Genomic DNA, 26,182 nt, shown 5'->3' on the forward strand with positions numbered 1-26,182 from the left:
ATGTTGTGTTCACTCGTCTCTAAGCTGAGTAAGGAAGGCCAGAGAATGAAGTGCAATGAGATCCAGTCCAAAACTCAGACTCATGTCTTGCCCTTTTCCTGCTGAAATACACCTCTTCTTCCTGCTTCCATTACTGTATCTCATGCTTTAGGTATTTTGGTTTATGTCTAATGTAAACCGTAACCTTCCCTGCCGTGATCATTTTCTCATACTTGCTTGTAAAATGTCATGTACGCCTGTAGTGTTCTCCAGGTAGTACAGAGTCATACATTTTAGGAGCAGATTATTCCTCAGAGGAAAGCAGCTTCTCTATCAAAAAAGAACTCAACCATTCAATCCCACATTCGGTATTACAGCTTGCATGTCTCACCATCACCTTGAAAACTAATACTGGGGCCCTTTGAAAAATATTCTGTTAATTTTTTGCAGTGTTTGTGACAGTGCAGCCTGACCTTATTACATACTGCAACAGCTTACATCATTTATTTGTAGTGGTAATAATGAGGGTCAGCACAAAACTAGTCAGACATTTTGAAACATTTGTCTGACCTGCACTTTTTTAATGTGTTAACAAGGTAGAGAACTGATATTCTGTACTTGTAGTTAGATTGTAGTTGAGTGATTGATTTAATCTTTCCATGATTAATTTGGTTAACTAGAAATACCCTATGTATTTGGATATTTTGATGTACTAATTCTGAATAAAACAAATTACCATCAATGTATCCTTAAAAAGGTTTCTTACAAAGAAGAAATTATTAACATAGTTTGAGATGGCACTGACTTCACCCACCAGCATAATGAAAAGCACTAAAGGCACAAACTGTAGCCACCCATAAAGCTTTAACAGCACCCGCTTTCCTGCTTTTCATTGCATAGTCACATATAAACATATAAACTTGTTCACATACCAGCTTAGCTGATGGGACAATAATTTCATCCATCAACCAGGAAAACTGCCCAGTTCATACTAGTCATACACAGTTCTAGCAGAGCATGGCAGCCTTCTGAATGTTTATTAGCCATTTTTATGAAATTTTAAAAACTGAAGTGTATTAAAACATGTAGAAATGATGACAGCGAGCCAGATATTATTCCTTTTTCCTCCATCTTTCTTAGGTAGAACACCAGTGTTGTTCACTCAGATTTTGTTTAAAGATTGAGTAGATTTGAGTAAGTGAGATTCAAGCTATTTAAAGCAAATATCCATGCTTACAAAAGTGTCATATCAGGATATCTCATTTGATGGAGATGAATAGTTATAAAGTTCTTTTGGCCTTACTCTGCTGTTTCTGCTGCCTGTGACTGAAATGTTATTCTTGACTAAGAATAGTTCAGAAGAACTAAGAAGTTCATTCATTGCCTAAAATTGTACAGAGCTGTAGAGTTTAGTCAATGGCAAGATTCCCGCTAGTGTCAATGGGAGAAAGTGCAAAAGCTATTGTTGACAGTTACTTTAGGTGCTTCGTATTGTTTAGTTTTAAAACAGAAGGACATCTGGAGCCTGTGTTGCTTAGGCAAAGTATTTTACTTGGAGATTACTCTCACTGAGGTCAGTGAGTGACAAACATACATTTTTGAGTGTATCAGTCTATATACTACCAGACAGAACTGTTCCTTTAAATCTTTCAGGATTATTTGCCTTTGGTAAAGTAGAAAAATAGCATAGCTTGATGGAAGTATACTGGGATGTTTGTGAGTAGATGTTAATAAGATCATATTTACTGAAAGTTGCCTTCATAGGAAAATAGTGACTTTGTAACCTTAGTTACGTTTCTTCCTTTTTCTCTGCTGCCTTCGTGTGGCATGGCTGCATTTGCGTAGGCAACACATGTCAAGCTGCAGTGAGATGTCATAGTAGAATTGTGGCGCTCCTCACTTTAAATTCAACCCTTGCTTTAAATGTAGCTCATTGAGGAGATAAGCGGAGCTGAGTCACCACTGCTCTTCAGCCTCTATAGCCATCTCTGCTTGTGCAAAACCAATTGGAAATCTTTCAAATGGGAAAGTTGTGCATCCACATTACCCAGGTAGGATGACAGCACAATGTCTAAGCCGGGGGAGATCAGATCCTAAGTTCCAGTTATGAAAACATGGTACTTCTGTTCCTGCAATTGTGTTGTTAAGGAGGGAGTCAGTATTATTAAAATGAGCATGCTTGCTCATATTTCAGAGAATGCTACAGGGTATTAGAGATAGCTTTATTTAGCTTGCCTGACAGCTAAATAAGCTGAGCTAATAAGCTTTTGCATGCTGACAGGGAAAAACTGTACTGGCGTTGACTGTTGGATTATGACTATTCAGTCAAAAGTCTTCTACCTTTACCAGTCCTGTTCTATGGCTTCTTTCAATAGCTCAAACCACTCTGATCACTTTTCCATGGCAGTTTACTTATAATATATGCATATATATTGTATGTTACTTTACAGCTGTGTGTGTCTGGTTCAGTAGCAGGTTAAGTGCAAGAGTAGTTTACATGTGTGACATGCTTCTCCCTAGAAAGCTAGTTCACTTGATATAGAAACATAACAAATAGCCAGAAGGGACAACATATGATAGGTAAGAGTAGGCCCAAATCACTAATTTGGTTGTGAAGTCACTTTTCAAATATTTGATTGGTACTGATGTTTGGATAGTTCGTTTCCACTCTTTTTAGAGACTTTGTATGCAGATCCAGATTATTCCCAGGTGTGGGGACATATGATGTATCTGATGAATTTAATAAAAATGGTAATTGCCTCTTAAAAAAAAGCAGTACAGGATTGGTTTGAAAAGTTTCAGTCACATATCGTTTGCTGAATCCACAAAACGGGACTGTGCTGCCAATATGGTCTGGTTTTATGTAAAGGGATAAAAGCCCAAGGGTTTCTGGAAGCCTGCCCGCCTTCTGCCTGTTCACCTGCCGGGCTTTTCGACGATGCCTTGAGGAGGCTGCTGGGGAGCCCATGCCCTGGCTCAACGGTCTGTAGTTCTGTTGCAGCCATTGCACTGTCTTAAGGTTGAAAGAGTCCAAAACTGCCTGATTCTCTAGTTTTACATCAGCTGGCCAATGACTTAGGTTTCACTAGGGAGCAAATTTGTTGCTCGGGGCAGGGTGGGGTGGGGAGGATTGAAATAATATTTGCAAATGTTATTGCTGAGGTAGTATTCTGAATTATTGTTTGAAAAACGAAGTCAATGATTGTGTTCAATCAAAATCATGTTAAAATGACAACAAAAGATGGAGTGAAACTGTTAAGGCAACAAAGATTTTTTAGAATTAATGTTTAGATACTTTAACCTGGGCCTGCTGTAGCCAAGTGTCACAAAGGTCTGAACCCTAGTATTCCTATGAGATGAATATTTCCCTTCGAGCTGAAATGACTTACTCAGAATTCCTACATGTCCATGTTTTTCCAAGTCATATCACATAACTCTTTGGAAGATCAAGAGATGGATGTGCTGACAGCTCTGGAGTCGAGTCTTTGCAGTAGCTAATTATAGCATTGCTGAGTTCTGCAGTATTAACCCCATAAAATATTTGTCTCATCGGGACAAGCTTGATATGTGAATGGGGGTAATTAATTTGTCCCCTACTTATTACAGTCCACAGGTACTAGGGGAAAAAGCAAACCAAGTGAGGATAAGCAACATGGTCTAGTATTTTGGGACATCTGCCTAAAGACCAGATGTCCCTCTGAGGCTCTATTGTCATTCTGCTGTAGCTGTCTTCTGTTCTGAGGAAATCTTGCTCTTTTTTGCCATCAAAAGCCGGCATAAATGGGCGAGTATTACACAACAAGCAATCACAGAACTCAGCTGGAATCAGAAAGAATTTGATGAGCTGAAGAATTGCAGAATTTGGCTGATTGTTGGAAAGGTCACTATAGCAGGTTAAGTCAGCAGCATACAAAAAATGCATGAATGTACAGTATTTTGTTTTACACTGCTTTCAAATCAAAGGTTGATTTCTGAGGTTTTGGCCACAGATTGTGCTTGAGGCTTTTCCACCTCAATTCTCAGGAATTAATATTTTGAATCAGAGGCCAGAAATTTCTTGGCATTGATGCTGCTGACATTGGGATCAGGATTCACCCTGTCCCCCAGCAACTGTACTAGTAAGGAGTAAGAAGTTGCACCTCCTCCATGACCATTTGTGGAAGCTGGCCCACAGTAGGGTTATATTGTCTCCAAGTCCAAACAGCTGTTCATCTCATGTTTAATGCACAGGAGTGTGTTCCTGTCTACCAAGGTTTAAATCTAACTCTCATTTATGTTGCTATGCTATTGATTTTGGTGATGCCTCCCCTTTGCCTACTGCAAGGAAGATCAGGCCCTTATGGGCATGGAAAAGGTCCTAACACGTCAGGGCTTGATGTGCTTTACTGAAGCACAGAGACCAAGAGAGAGTAAGAGCTTGAAACGTAGTCTAGTAACGTCTTCCTGTTATTCCCTGCTCTGGGAGGTCCTTGAAGACTGCGCTTAGCTGTAGAACGAGCCAGTGCAGGCCTGAGCGGACTGGCAGAGATCTGTGTAAATAGGTCTGCCAGAAAGGAAGAAAGTTGTTCCATGGCTTGCTACTTATGGAAGATATGGAAAACACTATGAAAAGTTCAAGTGTGTACGTATGGCCATGCTCGCTATTAGTACAACAAAGCCTATTAACCTCCTATCCTGCTGTGTGGAGAATTGCTAGCCATGCCAATCTGAAGGTTCAGTTTTCAGCTACTGTCTTCTTTTGTGCCTCTGATTGTGTGAGAACATGTGCATGATCAAGAAGCACCGAGGAGGCTGATAAATGCACACGTTCCTTGTAGGTGCATCCCATACTGGGCCTGCTGAGAGCTTGAGTTCTGCCCTAAAATAGAATACTTCAATATGAATCTAAAGGTATTTATGGGTATTGGAAATCATGCTCTTGAAAAAACAGGATGGTTCTGTGTAGGTGAAACCCCTGAAAGAGGAGTAAAATAAGTGATCTTCTCCAAAGCACCATCACAGGGTGCGTAAAGGAGCACTGTCAAAATAAAAAATAAAGCTAGCTTATGAGAAGGAGAAATGTGTTAAAGTTTTTTCAACTAGTAAGGGACTTGCTTTCAGCTTTGTGGGAAATACAAGACTTATTAAAAATTAGATATGAGCTGAAGGCACAATAAAATATGTATGCATTTTCTAGATTTGGATTTCAAGCAAGATTCCAAAGACTTTCTGTCTACAGGTTTCAACCATCTTGTCATAAGGGTGTGACACCTCTATATAGATGCAAGATCAGACATTGGACTTCATATATTTAGTTAATGCATCTTCACAAGATGTCATGCACTTTCTGAGTTACGATGTCCATCTCTGTGTGCTTTTAAATCACAGCAAATGCTATGTAATGTGTGTAATGCACGTTAACTAACCCTTTTTCATAGCAGGCTAAGCTAAATTGAATTAAATTTGCAGTGGGCCTGTGGACTCATCTGGACAGTTTCAGTAGCTCTGCTGATGTGCAGTAACTTGAATTCCTTGCATCATCTGAGCACTCCAAAGCTTTGGTTTTGGGTGGGAAGAAGCTGTCCGCTGCACTAATCTCAGCTGTCTGCAGTTCCACAGACTGCCTTACTGTACCTCTGGCCCCTCTCTACAAAAGATGGGATGTGATACTGTTTAATGGAGTTCTAGGTTTTTAAAGATACAGCTGCAGAAGTAATGTTGATGCTTCCTGGCTGTAAAGGGCCAAATTCTGCAAATCATCTTCTCAAAAGGAATTAAGGCTTTGTCTAGATAGTTCATTGAAGTTGCTTGCAGGCTTATTCTGCATAAACAACTACTGCTACTCCAAATCAACCTCATACTGCATAAAAGCTGTGCTTTCAGCTGGCACTTACTTCTCTTGAAAGCATTCATAATTTCATTCTTGGTCTGTGAACAACCCCACTGGTTGGTGAAAAAAATGACAGCTTCTCCAAAATCCAGTTCTCATTTCAGTACAGTGAATCCTAGCATCAGCTTTACCGTATTTTTCTTTGACCAGCCACGTCAGTAGTTTAGAGGGCTTTTCACTAATAAATTGTTTTAGGTTAATGTGAGGTACCTTCAAATCATTGGAGATTTCATTCTGGAAAATACTTTGCAAAGCTGCATATCCTCAATGGCCGCCCTCCAAAGTCTGGAATTCAAATCTCATTTACCGTAAATGACTGGCAACCAGAAGATGTATAAATTTTAAAAAAATACTTAATAGTGGGAAGGTAGGGGGAAGGGGGCTTATTTTTCTATTCCCATATAATGCACATTCAAGAATGCTGAAGGAAATACTCCTCAGGTAGTAATTAGCATAATATTTGTTATGCTTGGAAGTGATATTCCGAGATTTAATATGTCCTCAATAATGGGTATGGAGATATATCTTTTCTGTTGCTTCTGTGTCAGTTGACTGTCTCAGTTCAGGTGGGATTGCAGAAGGACTCAGTGTCTATCCCAGTTTAAACTAAGGACAATTAATGGCAAGAGAGCTGGAGTTAGATGGATGGTGAGTACTTTTCAAAATCCCACATACAGAGCCTTAATGCAAGCAATGTGAGAGGGCTCAAAACTAGGACCCTAAACTCAGATTGATAAATCTATGCTCAGCATCTACTGTCCTCTCCCCTCCCCCACCTCACCACCTGGGAATCAAGAAGGTGCATAAAAAAGTAATTTTGGGGTCTAAATATAGACTCTATTTTCAAAAAAATATATTGTATTACATAAAACTTTGTGTTTAAGTTGAGCCACTGTTCTCCATATTGCTGTGAATAGTTGGCTTCATTTAGTACTGTTTTCTATATACATTTAAGGGATACAATAGCTTCCATCCTAATTTTGACAACTGATAGTTACAATTACGAAGGTTTGAGAAGAAAATATTTTCTATAAGAAGAATTTTTTTTTATTGATCTGAGGGAATTGCTTATTCATCTTGTTCACCCAGTATCAATCATCTTATACCCTATTCCTATGAATGGGAGAAGGTAGCCAGCTCCACAGATTTCCTTTGCAGAAAAGGTTTCCATTCTGAGGAGAAAGGAGGCAAGTAAAATAGAATAGAGTACAAATAATGTCCCTAAATATTAATGAAGGAATTTAAGTAGGTCTTGCCAGACACTGTGGACTAATCAGGCTCTTTATGGGCCGCATGGTCTGCTAGATGTGGCAATGGAAACTAAGAAACTTGGATCATGTTTTTGGCTTTGCCACTGACTGGCTGTGTGACCCTGGGCCAGACATTTAATTCTTTTGTGTCTTTGTTTTCCTCTTACACATTGCCTGTCTTGCCTGTTTGGTTTGTAAGCATGCCTGGACAAGGATTGTCCCTTGTGGTGTTTGCATAATGCCACACTAGCAGGGCTGTAGTCTTGACTGGAGCTTTGAAGTGCTACCTGGGCATAAAATAATCATCATGCCAGTACAGTTATTCCAGTTGATGTTGCGCTGCCTGTTTGCTTTATTGACTCTTAGCAGCGCAGATGAAATCAGAGTGGGTACCCATGTATTCATGCAGCGGGCATTGTTGAGCTATAGAAATAAAAATAATCATAACAAAGAATGTGTTGGAGCCTTCTGTGCAACCCTGGCACCGTTTGGGTTGTTGTAACAACTCTTTCTTTCATTGGGCTGAATCGGTTTTGGGCTAGAGATTGTAATGCTTTGAATGGAAGCCACAGTCTCTGCAAGACACCAAGTGAACTGTAGCAGGTTACATCACTTGGGTTAAACACCTCTTTTCACAAGCGCTACTCTCGCTGGCATTCTCTGCAGAGATGTCACGGGCTGCATGTGCTTGGAGACTGAATTACCCAGTCTTCTGCCCTGGCTCCCCTCTGAGCAGAAGAGGCGTCCCACTGCCTTTGGATGGCAGCATAAAGGGGGTAGAGGGGAGCTGGATATCTGTAGCTGTTGTAGCAGTCTGACAAGATTTTTTTAAGATCCAAAACGCTCCAGAGAATTTTCTAAATATAAATAGTCAGAGGAATATTCCTGGAAAGACTGTTGTTCTAATGTGCTTAACGGGGCTCTGCGTAACTTTTTCAATATTCCTCTCAACTTTTCGAATGCTGCCGTGTACGTGATGGCTTTCACAGGCCCTGTGAAGTCAGCCCTGCTGGGAGTCCCTTGTACATGCTGCTGCTGTCTAGGGTGACAACCAAGCATGAGAAGAATTTTTGAGCTGTGATTAGTATGTATGTTTTTATGTCTTAAGCTATGGACAGGCAGATATACACACACTATTTTTTAAGGTCAGTCCTTGAGGGAATTTGGAAGGGGAATGGGAATAAAACTAAACCAATAAAAGGAAAAAACACAACTTAACCTTAGCTCAGGGAAAGCTGGCACTACTCAATAATAAAAGATTGTAGGGAGTAACTTTAGAGATTGAAACAATGTCTGTGACACTTTTCAACAAGGGTGAGTGGTAAGCTATGCTGGCTGTAAAAGAAGCAATTTCACGATACACCTGCAATAGGAATAGGACTGGAGGGAACAGTTTAGCAGGTAAGACAAATCACCTGATTTTGGAAGATTTAATTCCCCTGAAGAAAATCCAGGCTTTTTTCTTGCAGAGGCAAGTGAAATCCTGCTTGTAGAAAGCTTTGTTTTCCTGCTGCATGTCTGCCACTTTCTTAGATTAATCTGCACTGCTGTTATGAAGAGAGTCTGTTAGGGGCTGCGCAGACGCGTAGTCATGTCTCTCCCCATGCTGGAGAACTCCCAGGCCTGCTAGGCGAGGAAGGGCTGTCAGTGGCTTGCCTCTGGATATTAAAAGAGCTGGGACTAGAGCTCATGTTTCTTGAATCCCAGCTTAGTGGTGAGTCACAGAACTGCTATAGATTGCATCGTAGCTGTCTCTTTGTACAGGAGAGTGATGTTTGGCGCTTTCAAAACTGACTTTTGCAATAGTAAGAACCATGGCAAAGCACTAAAGTTACAGTGCTCTACGTGCTGGATATAAGGTACTACACCAAGATGGTAGTGAACAAAATTGGCAGGTGCAAATGTCTTTGTGTCCAACTACAGCGGGTGCTGAGATGGTGCCATATTCTCTGTACAGGACTTTTTCTGACTTGGGCAAGTTTGGTGTGAACACGTGTGCCTCTCTAGTGTGTGTATGTAGGGCCTCTTCCCTAATACAGTGTGCCCTAATCCCTGATAGAGTGCTGTTCTGGCAAAAGCTGCGTTGTGTGGCCTATTCTATGAGCTGTACTGTGTAATACATGCCCTTTGCATGGATTAGCTCTGTATTTTTGTATCTGGGCAAAAGCCTTGATTGTCCAGAGTGCAGATTCAGGTGGTTTAAGCAGACCAGCTCTGTGAAAAGACTGGGGAGGTAGCACATGCCAAGTGTGGTGAGGAGATGAGATGGGGAGAGGAGTTGTGCTTGATCACCTTGGAAAAGAATGAGAAAGTATGACTCTTTGCAGTCCACCCCTGCTAAAAAAAGTTTGTTACCTGAATGGGGAAAATGTACCACATCTGCATTCAGTAGACCTCAGGGGGTGGGGGGCCTTCAAAGTCCCTCAAAATACTGAACATACTTGTGTTGGTAGGATTTGGGGCTTTAGATGCTACAGAGGTAAGATTTCACCTTGTCATTCTCCCTAGGAGGGAGAGCCTTGCACTGGCTCCAACTTAGGGCTGTGCCCTAAAAGACCCAGAGGAGCACACGAGCCCCAGTTGTCTCATAGTATTTAGGGAAAAGAAAAAAATTCTGTGTCTCCTTCCTTTTAGTGAAGTGAGTTTAAATCTGCGACTGGCAAGAGGTAGCGAAATACCTTTCTCTCCATTCTGTTGATTCTCTTTTGAACCATGGGAAGGTCTTAATGAAAGCAAACACTGAAGTGGTGTCCCGGGCATGGGGAAGGGTTGAGGGCTGGGATGTGCTGCAAATGAATGGTGGTGTAGCAAGTACTTGGACTTTTCGCTGCGTGTTCCTGCTGGCCACAAGTCCCAAAGTGTCCACTTAATGACTATCCCTGAGCTGAGGAAAGTGTACTGTCCTGTCTGTTAGCAGCACAGTCACGCATTCGCTGTTGAATAATTTGTCTTTAATTACTATTTCCCATATTGCCATCATTTTATTTTTAAGTAAGGTTCATTTTTCCTTCAGTATTACCTTTGAAGATTTCACCTCAGATCTTAATTTCTCATTTGCTATTGGTGTTTCATCACAAAAATACATGAGGATTTATGATTGCCGTATCTTGCTCAGATCCTACATATTAGTTGAATTATTCTGATCACTTTGGCAAGTTTCAGAAAACAGTTACCGTGCACTGTTGGTAAGAACGGTTAAAATTTGTAGAGTCATGGATTTCATCTGAATAGTAGATTCTTATAGGCACCTTAGGGGAATATGTGAAATCTTAGCAAATGCAAACATTTCCATACCATTACAAGTGGCAGCTTCCCCTGAATATGTGGCAGTTCCTGTCACTGATAAATGTTCCTTTCACTGAAGCGTGTATTTATACCTGTAGTTTTTCCACAGCAACATGGAGAATTAAATCTCTTCTGGTTTGTATTGACATAAATGGAATGGATTTAGGTAAAAAATAAAAACTTTGCTTTTTTCCATACAGGTTTGAAACACCTTGAAGCATCCAATGAAATCCAACATCTAGTCAGCAATTTCCCATTAACTTGCAAGCATGTAACTTCTGAGGAACCAAGTCCGCGATTGTCTCTCTGCTTATGACAGTCTCTGTTTTGACCCTTGCTTGGAGACAGGTACAAAATAGTTGTTTGGGATGGGAATCATCTTTGTGTTCTGTGTTTGTGCAGCACCTAGAACAATTGGTTCATGGCTGGACCTCTGAGAAGCTACTACCATGCAAATAAGAGGGAGCAGGAAGGAAGAGATCTCTTCTTTGATGGGCTTGGAGTGACCTGCAATATAAACACGCACTAAATGAAACATGTACCCAAATTTGGTTCTTTGGCTATGCTGTTCATTTCCAAATATCAGTACAAACTGCTTAGGGCTTGACCCTGATGCGTACATTCAGGAGCTGTAGAGGTCGCTCAAGACTGAATACAGTTTTTTTTTTTTTTTTCCTCTTAATGAAATGGTTGCACTTTAGACATTGGCAGCTTGGAGTTCTCTGAAATGGCAAACGTTTTGGAAGAGACATTACTGTCGGCTTTTGCAACAGTCGGCTCTTTGGAAATGTTCCCTTTGAATAATGTTAAAAACAATTCCAGTTTCTGTAATTTAACTCATCCATATCATCAACACCAATAAACGAAACCTCTACAGATTCCAAGCTCGCCAAGACCTTGCCAAGAGCTGGCATTATACTCTGAACCAAGTAACTTATTATAAACAATGAGTATGCAGCTCCACAAGTGTGTACATTCTTGCAGGGTGTTGGTGTATGTGCCTAGCTGGCGCCAGAGGTGAAGAGTTTTAGATCCTGCTGTTATATTCTGGATTACTTCTATCACAGTAGCTACCAAAGTTGCACTGTCACACAAAAGCATACAACTGCTAAGAGGTTACTCATGTGTGACCCTTAAAAACAAATATGAAGAGTCCAGGAATCATTTCATATGGGCTGTGAAAGTACTAGCTAAAGGTTATTCTATTCTTTCAGCCTCCATGTATATACCATGTTTTGCAGCACTACTGTGTACCCATAGAGAAATGCCTTTCCTGTTTCTTGCACTTTGGAAAATTTCAGTGTCAAGAAAAAAGTGGTTTTCTAAGAACTTCAGGCTTTGCTGCATTTCAGTAGAAGTCATTTGTATACTGCAGTGATGGGAGGACTAAACAGCACTCAGTTGGTGTAACTGAGTGTAATCTCAGTGACTTTAGCAGAGTTGTTAGTCTTCTGGTTCTGAAAACTGAGGACATTATCCTTAAAAGAGCTCTGCTTCATTGCAGAAATATAGCAGGCGGAAGACCAGGCTCTCCCATTCCTTCTTGTTCAGTGTCTCCCAGGTTGACTTCCCCTGTGTTTGCGCTAGGAGAGCATGTTGCAGGGTGTGGTACAGAATAAGTCCCTTTCTGTCCTTTCAGGCTCTTACTGGTGCAAATCACATGCAAATTTTACAGTTTAATAGATAAGTAGCCTTGATACAACTTGTTAGTAGTACAGTCTGTGGTAACAGCTCCCATTAGCTTTTTCACTTTCAAACAAAACTTTAAGACAGAGGTACTCAGAAACCTTTTTGTTTTTTTCCCTTTTTTATGAAACTGGGCTTCTTCACTCCTCACTTGAGTACAGCTCCCATAGGTGAGTGGTGGAACTTCCAGGCTTGCCCGAGACCTTGTCTCTGCAGTTCCAAGGGCCAGAGTCCTGCTGGTGCATTGAGCATGACAAATGTGGAGAAATAGTTGGTGTCTCTGATCTCTTGCCTTTGGATAATGGAAGATGATCTTTTATTACCTATTTATTTAACCCCTTTGTCCTTCCTTTTATATCAGCAAGGAATTTTTCTTTTCCTTACTCTGACCTGTTCAGGACATTTATTTTGTTGGTTCTTCTCTCCCTCCAATTTCCAGAGCAAGAAGTTAGCACAGCTCTTTCCACTCTCTTTTGTACTCTTGCAAAAACAACTGTGTCCCTGTGGCAGACTTTCTTATACCTTTTTTTTAAAATTTCCTTGCTATTCCAAAATATGTAGCAACTTCATCACAACAGCGGCATGAGATGCTTTTAGTTCAGGAACATACCCTCTTTCTTGGTGGAGAATAAACATGAGACATGTTTTATAGAAAAGACTGTGTTTACCCATTTACTCCCAGTGCTTTTTTTCCATCATAAATGAAACTTTGGTTTGTGCACCAGTGCTGACGCAAAGGTATGAAGCATGCTGTTTGCTTTCAGGCCGATAGTCCTGATGATAGGCTGATAGATTCATCTACTGTGGCAGAGTTGTCCATGTGGGATTCATCTCTGGGTCCACTCTTCTGGGACGTGCAAGCTTTTCTCCAATGACACCATTCCTAGTCCAGCCTCGTGCTTGTGCTTGCGCCTGCTGTCCCAGCTCGTGCTTGGAGTGCTGTTCTCGCTTGTCTCTGGCCTCCAAATTTTTTAGGGATGTTTTGTTGCGTCCTTAGTGTCAGAGGGCTGACTACTCCATGACCTGGCTCCAGGCTGGGGGCTAATGCTTGTCAAATTTGGATTGAATATCAAGAGTTAATGTGTGGTCCTTTTGTTCTTTCTCTTTGAGTGTCTTTTCCCAGATCACAGCCACCAGCTGATCTCTTACCAGGGACTCAGATTGACTGTTCAGCTTAGCACGATGACGGCCCTTCTGCTTCCTTATTCTTTTTGCACTTTGTTTAAAAACAGAGCTCTTTTATCTTTCATTTTAGTGCAGCATGCAATACTCAGATGTCTGTAATCCCACTGCCTAATTAACGGCAAATTATGAAGAACATCACAGTGCTTCTGAATCAACTATCTCCCTGCATAAATCTGCTGTCTGACTAGTTTCTGCTTGCTGACACCCACCACTTGCAGTTAGGAGGTGAACATCCAGGTTGAGAAGCTCACACAGAACTGTCTGAATTAAGTGTCTAAAGAGCGCAGGGGGAAGGTGGAGACATTGCAGAGGTACATGAACACCGTCAAGGTATAAACCTGTGAAAATTTCCTCATCTTCTGAAAGCTGCAGCTTTTCTTGGGCTTTTAGGAGCTCTGTTCTCCCAGTCAGGGTACTGTCTGTGTAGTTCCTTTTTACTCTCAGTACTGTGTGGTGTGTTCAGTAAGACCTTGGTGTTTAAAACTTTTTTCAAGAGATCTGTCTTATTCTGTGTTCGATTCCACTTGGCTGTGCGTCACAAGAACTTCCCTGCATCCTACCTAGGCTTTTACGGAGCAGGAAACTTGTTTCTTAAAGACAAGTCCTTTGTTTCACAGCAGTAAAGAGGGAAAAGAAAGCCATCACATCCTTCATAGTATCCATATAATAGGAATTCATCCTGCCCCAGAAGGGGGTAGAAGTATGCAAATGAAAGGTAGAGCAGAGATATATGTTGTGGGATTTTAAGTTGATGTTTGTGCTTGTGCATCTGTTTGCATGATCAGCATCTACGTAATGTAGTAGGCAAAGGCATAAAGCTGTAGTTGAATCCTGTGTTTTATATTACACAATGAGATACTGTATTTCATTTCTCCTGTAAGATACTTTATATCTTTCCAAAGTGTCTTAGCCAGCTTTGGCTCCAAGCAATTACTTTTAATAACTGAGACTGACCAAAAGGATATTGTCTTCTTCAGTTGCTTAGCCATGAGGTATGATAAATCACTTTGTTCCTGTCAAAGAATGTATTTTGCACTTCATTGGCAACATGTTTGATCCTGGACCTTATTACTGTGTTCTGCCTCTGCTGCTGTTCACTGGGATGGAGAGAGGGGAGGTCACATAGATTTTGCCTTTTAATGTTCCAGTGAAATCACTTAGTTCTGTTGAGATGTAAACAAATGTTTGGTCTCATTTGGAAATTAACTCTCTGAATTGACTGACACATTGCTGGAAGAATAAAAAAGTAAAATACAGCGTTCCTGTCTATATGTGACAATGTGGATTTCTTGTGAAAAATTGTTTGAAGTCCTGGATAGCACCCAAATGTAAAATCTTCTGCTGGCCAAAAACTGAAATGTTCGTACCATTGGCTTCGTATGATGTGTTGTAAGTAAAGTTTTCAGCTGTAGGCTGAAATGGCTAAAAATTCAATTTCATTCAGACAATAATTTGGTAAGATTGCAACCTCTCATGATACTGGTGAAACCATCATCTTCGATTAGGGCTTGATTATCGTTCCCAGACAGTTGTATGTGGGGGTAAAGCCACTGATTGCATCCAGTGATTTCCCTTAGGGCAAGGCCTGAGTCTCCTCTCTACTGCTCCTGCAGGCAGGTTTGCTCTGAGAAGCTTTTGGAGGGCACGTGCTGAGAGTGCCCGCAGTGTGCAATTCACAGGGCTCGAGGGTTTTGTGACAAGGTCCAGCTTTCCCTAAGTACCTGTCACACTGAGGCATTTTGGTATCGGGAGCAAAATGTCAGTTGGATGGTCCCTCTGCTTCTCCCCGCCAGCCTGCTCCGCATGGCGGGGCCTGACCGCGCCGCGGGCCCGCGGTGAGGCTGCCTGCGGCTGCTTCTGGCAGCGCCCGTGTCTCACGCCACTTCTCTTGCTGCCATTGCTGTAGCTTTCCCACTTGGGTTTTTCCCTACACTAATGTTATGCCTCAGGCTGAAATTCCAGAACACTGTCTTTGGGAACATGGGGCTTTGGATGCTCACAAGATTTTACCTGAATGGAAGAGAGGTTTATTTTTCAGAGTGCATCTACTCTGCTGCCAAAGATGTGACCGTCGTCTTGGGGACTGAGCAGATATGTTACGCTCTCTGGCTTGGGTGATGACAGGCGTGTGTTTGGGGCCACACACAACTCGCTGGGACTCTGCTGCCTTCGGACAGTCTGTTAGACCCTCAGCCGGGTTTTCTGCACCTTGCGGACATTTGTGCTGCTTCAGCTGCAGTGTGGTCTGTATCCCTGTGTGCTCCTGTCCCAGGGGACTGCAGAGTAGCCGTGCCATCATTGCGCCCTGCTGCAGGCCTGGGCTCTGGGCCCGGTGCGGTGGCAGTGCACACGAGCAGGGCAGTTCCAGGTAACGCTGGTTTGGCTGTGGGTCGCTGAGTGCTCTCAGCGAGGCTGGCTGAGGTGCCGCTCTTGCTGAGCAAAGTGGTCTCGCTTGCTGGGGCCTTCTCCTCGTGGTGGCACAAGCCCTTGTGCGTCCATGCTGTGAACTAGGTCTGGGGAACTGATCTTGTGGCAACCAACCCACCATCTGGCACTGAAACTGGTTTAAGGAGGAGCATTTATCCCTTCCTCCTGCCTGCCACCTCTCTGCATTTCCTCCCTCCTGTGGCTGCTCATTGCTTTCTCAGCTGTAGTAATAATCTGTGTCACGAGCTGGCTCATGCAAATCCTTTCTTGATGCCCTTTTACAGTAGGTGGCTATTTATTTATTTATTTATTTAACATGTATCAGTTCCCGAATCTGGTTTATGTGATGACACCAGAACAATTGCAGAGGCAATAATGAAGGAGTGGTAAACTACGGCATGAACTCGGGGACAGGCTTTTGGAGTCAGGACCTTTCAAACTGACAAAGAAAATGAACGTGTCGAAAGGACTTTTCACGTGAGGGAAGCTCGTCCTTCATGACCAGAACTCCCACTGTCAAGAAGGCTGAATAAGATCTTATTACAGGCTAGATCCAATATATTTTATGCTGGACTAATGAAATACTGCGTTTTGTTAAAAATAGCCTGTTTAGGATTACTTTTCTTGGAAGGATGGACATGTTCTGATGGCAGATGTCATGGTTCCAGGAGGACCCAGACCCCAAAGCCAGGCTCGGTCTGCTTCTGTCAAGCTGCTGGACAAAACTCTTGAATCTAAACATACTCCATAAAGGCAGTACTTGGAATCCAGGATCTGAATTTTTCAGTTCTGGTTTATTGCTACTTAATTTTCTAAAAAAATTAGAGCAGAAGTTGCTGTATTTTGCTGTATTTTCTCAGATTCTTTTTGGACTGTATACTTAGACTATAGTATGTGTCACTTTTCTAAATGGTAAGTCTACAATCTTGCAATTTTTGGCTGTCTAAGCTACCTCCTGCTCTGTGCAACAGGATGGTGGGTTCTTTTTAGTGTGTTGATATGCACATATGGTGCAGAGACAGTTGGTGAATTCTAAAGGAATGACCTTCAGGACTGACATTCTTCTATATTTTCATGTTTTTGTCATGCTGTGGTGGGTTTGTTCATTCCTCTTTCATCTCTTCTGAGTGAATAACTCTGCAGTCTTCCAGACAGCGTCTCTCTCTCCCTCTTTCTCTCACTCACTCAGTCAGACCATCTGTTCCCAGATTACAGATTTCTCTGCATGAGTACCAGGTAACAGACGTGACTTCGCCCAATAACTACAGCAAAAAAGGCTTTCACACACTCTCCACAATCTGTGAACATATGATCAGTCTAGGATAACATGTCGTGCCAAACACACACCAGAGAAATTTCCCTGCGCTAACAGAATGAACCCTGAAATCAGGTACTTGGCAACCCCAAACATGCCATTTCCTCCGCACGTTTCGGAAGGAGGCTTCTGTGCCTGCAAGGAAGCCTGTATTCCTGCCCTGATGCCTTTTTCCCAGGGGAGGGAAGCATAAACTGTGTCTCTCTGGTTTTACTTCAAGGGAAGCTGGTAGTGTCGCGGCCCCATGACAGCCCTTAAAGTTCGTGTGGGGACAGTGTCTCTCTTCTCTCCTGGGAGTTCAACAATAAGCATTTATCAAGTGATCAGAGACACCTAAAAGAACAAGAGATTGAAATATTTTTTTCCTTCTTTTATCATCTTCACTGGATTCTGCCTGTTTTGTGAGTAGGATATAGAGATAGATAGATATCCTATACACAAGTGTGTATATAGAAATATATATACGCATATGTACATATATATGCATATACATGTATATATGTGTGTGCATGTGTATATATATATAAAAAAAGCTCTCCTATCCCCTTTGCAATTGTCATACCAGTCCTCAAAGGACCATAATCAGACTGAATGTTACAACAGTTTTTTCTTTGACTGGAGGGAGCTGGTGGTCCATTGGGTCCTTCTCTCTTAAGCTCGCAGAAAGGTGCCTCAAGCCTGTACTGCTCTTTTTTTCTTTAATGGTTGGGAAGTTAGGAAGCTGGCTTGAAGTTGAGGGACCATACGTGGGTACTGAAGTCAGATAAGCTGCAAAGCAACCATTTGTTGAGCTATCCTGTGATCAGTGGGCCAAGGTTAGGCTTTATCTCTGCTGCATGGTACGCAGTGCAATGTATTCTGACAATCTGGTAATATATTTATTTTTTGATAAGTGGTTGTGTGTTAAATATCTTGTGTTAGTCTTGTGTGCCCCAGTGACTTCAACGGAAATGAGAAGAAAACAAGTCTTATACAAATCAGTACCCAAGGGAAATGACTACAGAGGTAATAAGGGAATGTACTATGAATTTTTTAACTTTCAAATGTCTTTTACAATATTATTTGCTTACAACCACTTAGAGAGCTGATGAGAAAAGGAATTGTTCACCTGCTGTATAGCACTCCAGGAAAAACACCGTCAGCAACTCAAAAACTGAGTGCAAAGATTTTTCATGAAGTCAGGACAACCTCAGTATACAGTGTGAGTGCACTGGTCGCTATAGATAGTAAAGGTGCAGTTATATCTTCATTTATTATTAATCTGTCCCATGGCCTTGTCTGGATGTTAGTTCCAGAGAACCAGCATCTGTTATCATGGTTACAGTATGATAAATAAAAATGATAGAACAGTACTTTGAGAGATCTTTGAGCCCTGGAAAAGCACCGCTTCCCCTTAACCATCATGCAAAGCTAGGACAAACAGATGCTGTGTGTGCCTCATTGGCATGATCCAAGACCAAAGACCATAGGTGTGTGCAAGTGGAGAGCTGTAACCACGTGAGGGATTGCTTCGTGCAAAACTCCTTGTCTGGGAATCCGTATCTAGTGTTGCATCCTTTCCTTAAGGTGCGTGCTGGTTTAGGGGTGAGCATGCAGGTCTTCTGATGTTTACAAATGGGTATATTCGTTTAATAGGCATGGTCATCTACTGTGCTTTTACGTGTATCTCAAAACACACAAATCTAATAAGGACTTTGCTGACTTAAAGGATTTGATTTTTTTATTTCATGCCGTAGACAACTTTTCTCATCCTACTATATGTACATAAGTCAACAGCAGGCTCAAAGTTAAAATCTGACCTTGGTCCGATATTTATTTGAGAGACTTTCACCATGCTAAAAAAGCTCCTTTTATGACACTGTCCTATTTACTGAACAGTTGTTTTTCATGTCTGTCGGTTCCTGCTGGATCCTGGAGAGGATTACGTGAACGTAGGAGAGCAGTAGGAGAGGTAATAGGGTAATTAAGCGCATAGGTTGACCTTATGTTTCTTCGTGCTGTTCCAGCAGATTAGCGAGTCAGTATTCAGCAGGTTCACTGAGAAATGAGAGCGGGGGTTTGTAGCAGCCCGGGCGCGGGGGCCAGGCTGCGTGCTCGGGCACTGTGCGCGGGTGGCTGTGTGATCCCCAGACGTGGCCCGGGCTGAGCCGCGCCGCCTGGAGCCCCTGGCTCCCCACCAGCCCCCAGGGCAGGCGCGTCCTCCGTCTCCCTGCCCCAAAACGGGGACCGCTTCCCGGCCGGTTTGAAATTACTGTTCCTGGGGGTGCAAATGCAAGCTGTAACGCATTGCTGTTACGCGGGCCAGGGGCGCCTGTGTATTCTGGCTTTCGATGAGGTTAATTCACTTGTGCAATCCCAGCAACAGACAGTTGCTGAGCACACAGACATTCATGCTCAAATATTTGAGAGCAAAATGTAGTTACAGGCTAGTATAAATGAGACGATTTTGACTGTAAACAACTTCAGTGATATTCTTTCCTGAAAGATCAGCTCCCCATTTGGAACAAATCTCTCTTTCTGCAAGGCCCCTCCTCTCCTTTGCTTCTGGAGAAAACAGGGAAAAGAATCATGTAAGCCTGGAGTAGTAATGTTTGTCAGAAAAATTGCTTTGTTCTGAAAATCAAAATGATCTAGATGTGATTACGTTTGTGTGTGGAGATTTACATCGTCAGCATTAGACAGAATGTGTTCAAATAAACATTGACTCAGGCCTTTTACATTTTCACTCACATTTTCCACATTCTTTACTGTGTGCAACTGCTTCTGCAATTTGGAACTAAATCTTCATTGTAATGTTCCTTTTCATGCTTTTTTTGCTGCTTCATCCACATCTTTCAGCTTTAATGTTACAATAGTGTGTGGGAGGATTAGTTACGCTGATTAAAAAAATAAAAAAGAGAGAGAGAGAATGAATTAATCTAAGAACCAGACACCTTCATTAAGCAAAGTAGGGGGAATAATATATATAATTAGCAAGACTTCTGCTTACTGTATGCTCTAATGTAATATATTAGCCATCTAATTATTTTAAAATATTATCAATTGTCTTGAAATTGTTAACTACTGCTGTTAATAGCCAATTAAGGCTACTCTTAAAAGAAGTGCCATTATTTTCTGATAATAATTAAATTTTAGACAATCAGAGTACTTAGCCACATTTGCTTTTGTTCTGTTTTAGTTTATCCCTTTTCATAATACTATTTTCATAATTTCAATTTCAATTATGAAAATTCCATAACTTCAATTTCATTTTGTAATTCCTATTTTTTCCCCATAAAAAAGAAGGGCAAAGAGAGACAAACAAAACCACGTTCTTTTAAAAGGTATTTACACATGAAAAAAAAATACAGCAAAACATCTTTTTTCTTCTTTGTGATAATCTGAGTGTGCAAGCACTTTCAGTAAAATTTGCAATGGAAAGGAAGCCCATCTGTTTACTGTTGTGAATAGTGCTGTTGCACCTGTATTTCACGATGAGGGAGCATGATTGATACCAGCACTGCCTCTGACTTATTCCTAGAAGTACTTTTCCCATTTAATGTGCATGTTCAGAGAATAGTGAATTACAGACACTGCATTCCTGTTCACCAAGCTCCTGTTCTGCAAGTGCTGTTCTGCTGTTTCTCTTTCACTTAAATTTTTGCATCAATTTTCTTCCATGTTGCTACAAGTTAACATATAGGTCATTGCACGGCTGGGGTGGGGTGGCTAGAACAATCTAATTTTTCTCTTTGGCATATGCTTCACAATAGAGAGGAAGATATATTGAAATGTCCAGTTGTGATCAAAAGCTGGTTTAGCTGTGATGGCTGTAGGTTACTTTTTCTTTTTCCCTGTTGTGGCTGCATGTTCACAGCACCTATGAAGAGCATAGTGGCAAATATTCTTTGAATCACGGAAGTATGGGCTGTTCCGCCATATTTTGCCTATCCTTGTGTGCTTGTCCTGAGCAGCAGCATGGGACATCTCCCTGAAACAAGGAAGTGGTGAATGTAGTAAGTCTAGCACTTACCCCAGTCCTGCACGTGGCAGGGTGTGGTCCCGATTTAGCATGTGCTGTCTGTAACAAATCTGGTTGAGATATCCAGGGAGCCAAAGGGAATTAGGGGTTGCTGATGAGCTCCTAAGCCTCTTTAGGCCCTTTTGAGAACCCTAGATTTCATTTTCAGTTATCATTACTCTCAGTCAGCAAGCTCTAGCTGCCAGGATTCCTATGCCCATGCCTCCGTATTTTCCTATGAGGCAGATCACCTTCAACAGAAACCTTTCAGCAGCTGGTGCTTCAGTGGCCCCGTCTTGCCTTGATTGAAATGGGCTCAATCCATTAAAGAAGCAGAGATGCTTCCGCTTACAGCTAGATTGGCAGTCATCCATTAACTGCTGTCTCAGTGTGTTGACTAAAATTAAAGAGAAATGTTAAATGAAAACAATACCTATTGCTGACTTTGATGGGACATAAACCATGCTTACAAATCTGTTGGGGTTCTTTGAAGAGGTCGATAAGGAAGTGAACAAGGGTGAGCTAGTTGCTATACCTGTATTTCTGAAAGGTTTTTGATGCCAAAGGCTTTTAAGGAAAGCAAGAAAATGCTTCATGGAGCCTGTTAATGGAGTTGTGCAGAATCTGTGCTGGGGCCTGTGCTGTTCAACATACTGTAAACAGGAGGGGCAAGAGGGTCAACAGAGAGTTGAGAAAGTTTGAGGATGATAGGAAGTTATTCAGCGCAGAAAGATGAAGACCATCTGTGAGGAACCAGTGAAGGACCTTAGGAGACTGTGTAGGCAAATTAAATTCAGTATATGTAACAGTGAAGTGATGCACATGGGAAAAAGCAATCCTAAATTCACACATAAGCTCCGAGCTGACCATTATGATTCAGGATCAAAATCTTGGGTTAAAATAGTCAGTTCCATGAAAGTATCTCAGTGCTCAGCAGCAGCCAAAAAGTTAACCAAATGCTACAGAAGAGAAAGACTAGAGAACCACTGTATGAATCAGTGTTTAGCTACATGTTGGATAGCATGTGCAGTTCTAGTCCTTTCATCTCAAGAAAGACGTAGTACAAGCAGGAGATATTCCTAGAAATGCAGCAAAGATGGAGTGACTTCTTTACCATGAATGGGCTGCATAGACCAGGGGAAGCTTCAGTCTAGAGAGGAGGTGACTTCATATGATAGATCTGCAAAATAATGAGCAGAATGGAGAGGATGGACAGGAATTAGCCCCTTGCTGTCTCTTCCAGTACAAAAACTAGGGGCCATCAAATGAAGCTAGTGGGAGTCAAAAACCAAACCGATGGAAGTGGTTCTTCATGCAGCAGGTGGCAGATCTGTGTAACTTGTTCCAAAGGGCAGCAGGGTTGCTGGAAGTTTGCAGGGATTCAAGGTGAGATTGCACAACTATGTGGATGAGAAATCCATTAAGGATTATTCAGTCACAGAAACCACATCTGACTCAGCAAATCTCTTCAGCTGAAAATAGCTGGAGTCTGGGAGGACTTGTGGGGAGGGGAGGGACGCTTGTCCTCTTCTTGCTTTTCCTTAGGCAGTTCCTTAGAGATGCTGCTGGAGACAGAGTACTGGCCTCTGCGGACACAGGTGTGAGCCAGGTGCGCTGGGTTTATACTCAGACAACGCTCTTTATCTCGTGCCTCAGGGGTGTTAGGGGAGGTTTGGGCTGTGGACTAATGGCTGTGGGAGTAAGAAACTTTTCTTTCTTTCCCGTTCTTGGGTGCTGTGATACATATCTTTTGGCTAACCAACAGATGTTCACCTGGTCCTTAACTGATCGTACCTGCCCTGCCAAATACAGTCCTGTTGTAAGGTGTGCCCTAAGCACGAGACATCTCTGCAGCATTGGGGAAACTGCCAACAAACAACTGTAACAGCTGGCAGACCAGCTGAGCCCCAGAGTCTGCTGCTTAGGTCTCAGAACAAATCCAGAAACCTTTTGTATTGCCCAGGAGGAAAAGCTATCAGAAATTGTGATAGTATTTCCTTCCTTGTGAATTTATTTGTAGCAGCTCATAGACAGACAGAAGAACAGAAATCTAACTTCCGAATAAATGATATTACAAAATAAGTTACAAAAGGCTGTAGGAACATCAGCTCTGATTGCTGACTGATGACTTTCTAATTTACAGCAATATACTGCTGCAGCAGAATGAAAACTTACTTTACTGAGCTTGTACTTTAAGGTACAAATCTAAAGAAAGGTCAGCATGTAAACTGTATTGGCCTGGGAAATGGGCTGGCAGTGATGGGAGCAGTGTTGCTGTTTTGGCTCAGAGAAGCACAGTCCGATCATGATTTTCCTGCTTCTCCCATTGCACCTGTACATTAGTAGTAAATTAAAACTCAGTACTGCTGGCTCAGCTGCTTGGGTCCATGAGCTCTCTTTCCCTAGTGTGTGGCTGCGTGATGGTTTATGATAAAGGTTTTCCTCTGCTCCACCCTGCTTTAGTCCTTCCTGGACTTGCTCCCAAGAGAAAATACAACAGATACCTCCATTTGCTCCCAGGTTCTCAAACCCATGGTCCGCATGGTGGAGGATATGTTTGTACTGCCAAGGATGTACCTACCCCAGAGCTGGGGCCCCCTGGTCCTCTGGCTCTCACATGCTCACACAATATTTTGGACTGTGGTTTTCATCATGTTATTGCTGCGGTACGAGAGGATTCTCCTATGAGTTCTGATGTGTGATAAGTAGACGTTGCCTTTCAAGTAAATCCATTTTGTAATTTTCTACTAGAAGAGCTTTCAGCTATATGTGCAAATATATGATGGCTGTAGCCATATGTATTAAATAATTAAGTAACTATACATCAATGTAGCAGGGTTTCACAGTAATATACTGATTTTGACAAATACTAAAAAAGGAGCAAGATTATCCACATCGATAGATTCAAAATGCTAAGGTTTTCACTTTATTCTGTTATATTAATTATACTGTGTTAATTTCAAAATGAGTTTCAGTATTACCTAAGAGACTTTTTAAAAAGTTTCTACGCTGTAGGACATTTTGAAATTCATGATCTTATTTGTGATTTTACTCTGATTTAGAATTAAAGGAAGTTTTAAATGCTGCCATTTCCCCTGGAAAAGAAGTGCAGGAATTTTACCAGCTGTATTTGGGCCATTATGCAGCAGACCGATTTTTATGTTTTCTTGGTTTCTCTGTCTGATCCCGTCTCTTTTCTTGTATTTGGTATTTGTGTTCTAATGTGTGTGTGTTTGTGTGTGTATATATGTATATATATATACATATATACATATATATATATATACACACCACACATATGTTTCTGTATATACATATAATTGGCCCTTTTTATGGAAGCAGCTTTCTTTTCTATATTTGTAGGTTTTTAGCTCCATCAGTATCATCGCCAATAAGAACTACCTCATTTCACCTGAAGAAATGGGAAATGCATTTTGAATGTGTGTCATGGAGAAATTACTTCTTAATTAAATCACTTAGCTGCATCATTATTCACAGAATCAAGATTTGGATGGAACGGAATGAAATCGTTTTGGATTTTATACAATATATACAGATATTTTTTCATGGTATATTTTAAGGAGATGAAAAATAAGAATGTGTCCTTTTTAAATTGAAATTTTAGAATCTAGAATGTTAATTGGCTGGTGTGAAATAACACAAAAAATATAGCTCGTGGTATTCTATTATGTTGCATTACATCACTTCAGAAGGCTTGTTTTTGACCGGGTAATACACAGTTCAGGTGTCTATTTCTTTTTTATTAAATCCCGCATTTTTAGTGGTTTAAAGTATCAACTTCAGAAAATATCTTAATTTGTTATGTTTGAGATGTAATGGTCTATGGATAGGCACGAGGAAAGGTTTCTGGAAAGAGGTGATCCTTTTTATGTGATAAATTGAAAAATAGTATAGAAAATATGGACACTTGAATCACAAAAATCACAATCAATGAATGGAGTGAATTGATACGAATTTCTAAGCGTGATTGCTTCCTTCTTGAAGATAGAAATGAAAATATGTCGAGAAGTCACCCAGTTGAAGAATAAATTTTTCCTCTAAAGTAATTAAATTATACAAAAGAAAGGAAAGCTATATGACTCATGACACTCCAGCTGGAAACTCTCTCTCCTGAGGGAAAACACGTCTGCCTTGATACAAAATACATTATTAGAGGGGGTGTTCTGTAAGAAGAGACAGAAGGAACTTCCATTAGGTTTTGACTGTCATTGACATGTTAGGAAAATTACAGACTACCGAAATGTTTTATTAAAAAAAATTCTACCACTTGAATCATTATGATTTCTTGGCTAGCATAGGGTTGTTTATCTTTTAAGACCAGAAGAGATGACTATAATCATCTACTCTGACCCCATGAATAAAACAGGCCATAGCAATTCATGAAATTATTCAAGCCACAAGCTGGAGTGTAGCTTTTGGAAAGGCGCCCAGTCTTGAAAGTAAAGAGCGTCTCAAAATACCAACAAAATAAAATGTCTGGACAATGTTTGACACTTATATTTGAAGTGTCAGGGAGAGGCTAAAAGATCTTAAAGAGGCCCAGTCCATTGTTGGTTTTTTTGTTAAAGGGTGACCTCAGTTGGCTTTCGTTGAGGCCAGTAAAGCATTACTGTAAAAGAAAAGTGCAGGGAACATACTAACCACCTTTCTGAGGTTTTTTTTTTTTTTTTTTTCCTTGCATGGTATTACCTGAAGTAGTCACCTTTTCCCCAGTTTTTACCCATTCTCTGAAATGTGTTCATTTCCTTTTCTTAAGTCCAGGCACCCCCTAGAGAAGTAACCTCAGGCACTGCATCCCAGCCTTGAACTAAGCTGGTAGAGAAAGCTGAGACTTGTGCTCCTTTCACTACTTTGTCTAATTCGGAAGGTCAAGAATAGATTTATCTAACTTTAATAAACATGTTAAGGAAAACTAAATAGCACAGAGTTCTTACGAAATTCTTTGATGAAGGTTTACAAACTTGCCCCATGGGAGATACAACTGAGGCTGGCACTTTCCTCATGGGAGTTTGTTTATGAAATGGCTAAAGGGATAAAGCCATAAAAGCAAATAACAAACAACTCCTTCCACCCATGCCCAAGATCCCCACCAATAATTAGAGTGTTGTCTTTCTTCTGATGGTATTTATCTTCTCTGTTTTCTTTCTTTCCTTAAAAAGTTCAGT

General features: G+C 41.3%; 1 long non-coding RNA gene across 5 annotated transcripts in view; it reads left to right on the plus strand.

Moving 5' to 3' along the window:
• Positions 1-26,182, plus strand: part of LOC112988825 (uncharacterized) — a 120,168-nt gene that overhangs the window by 55,423 nt on the left and 38,563 nt on the right. For all 5 annotated transcript variants that reach the window (XR_010390510.1, XR_010390509.1, XR_010390511.1 and 2 more), the window contains one exon: positions 10,584-10,731. This is a non-coding gene — a long non-coding RNA (uncharacterized LOC112988825). The remainder of the gene's footprint in view (positions 1-10,583; positions 10,732-26,182) is intronic.

The sequence above is a fragment of the Dromaius novaehollandiae genome, chromosome 9 (assembly GCF_036370855.1).
Source record: "Dromaius novaehollandiae isolate bDroNov1 chromosome 9, bDroNov1.hap1, whole genome shotgun sequence".
Classification (NCBI taxonomy): domain Eukaryota; kingdom Metazoa; phylum Chordata; class Aves; order Casuariiformes; family Dromaiidae; genus Dromaius; species Dromaius novaehollandiae.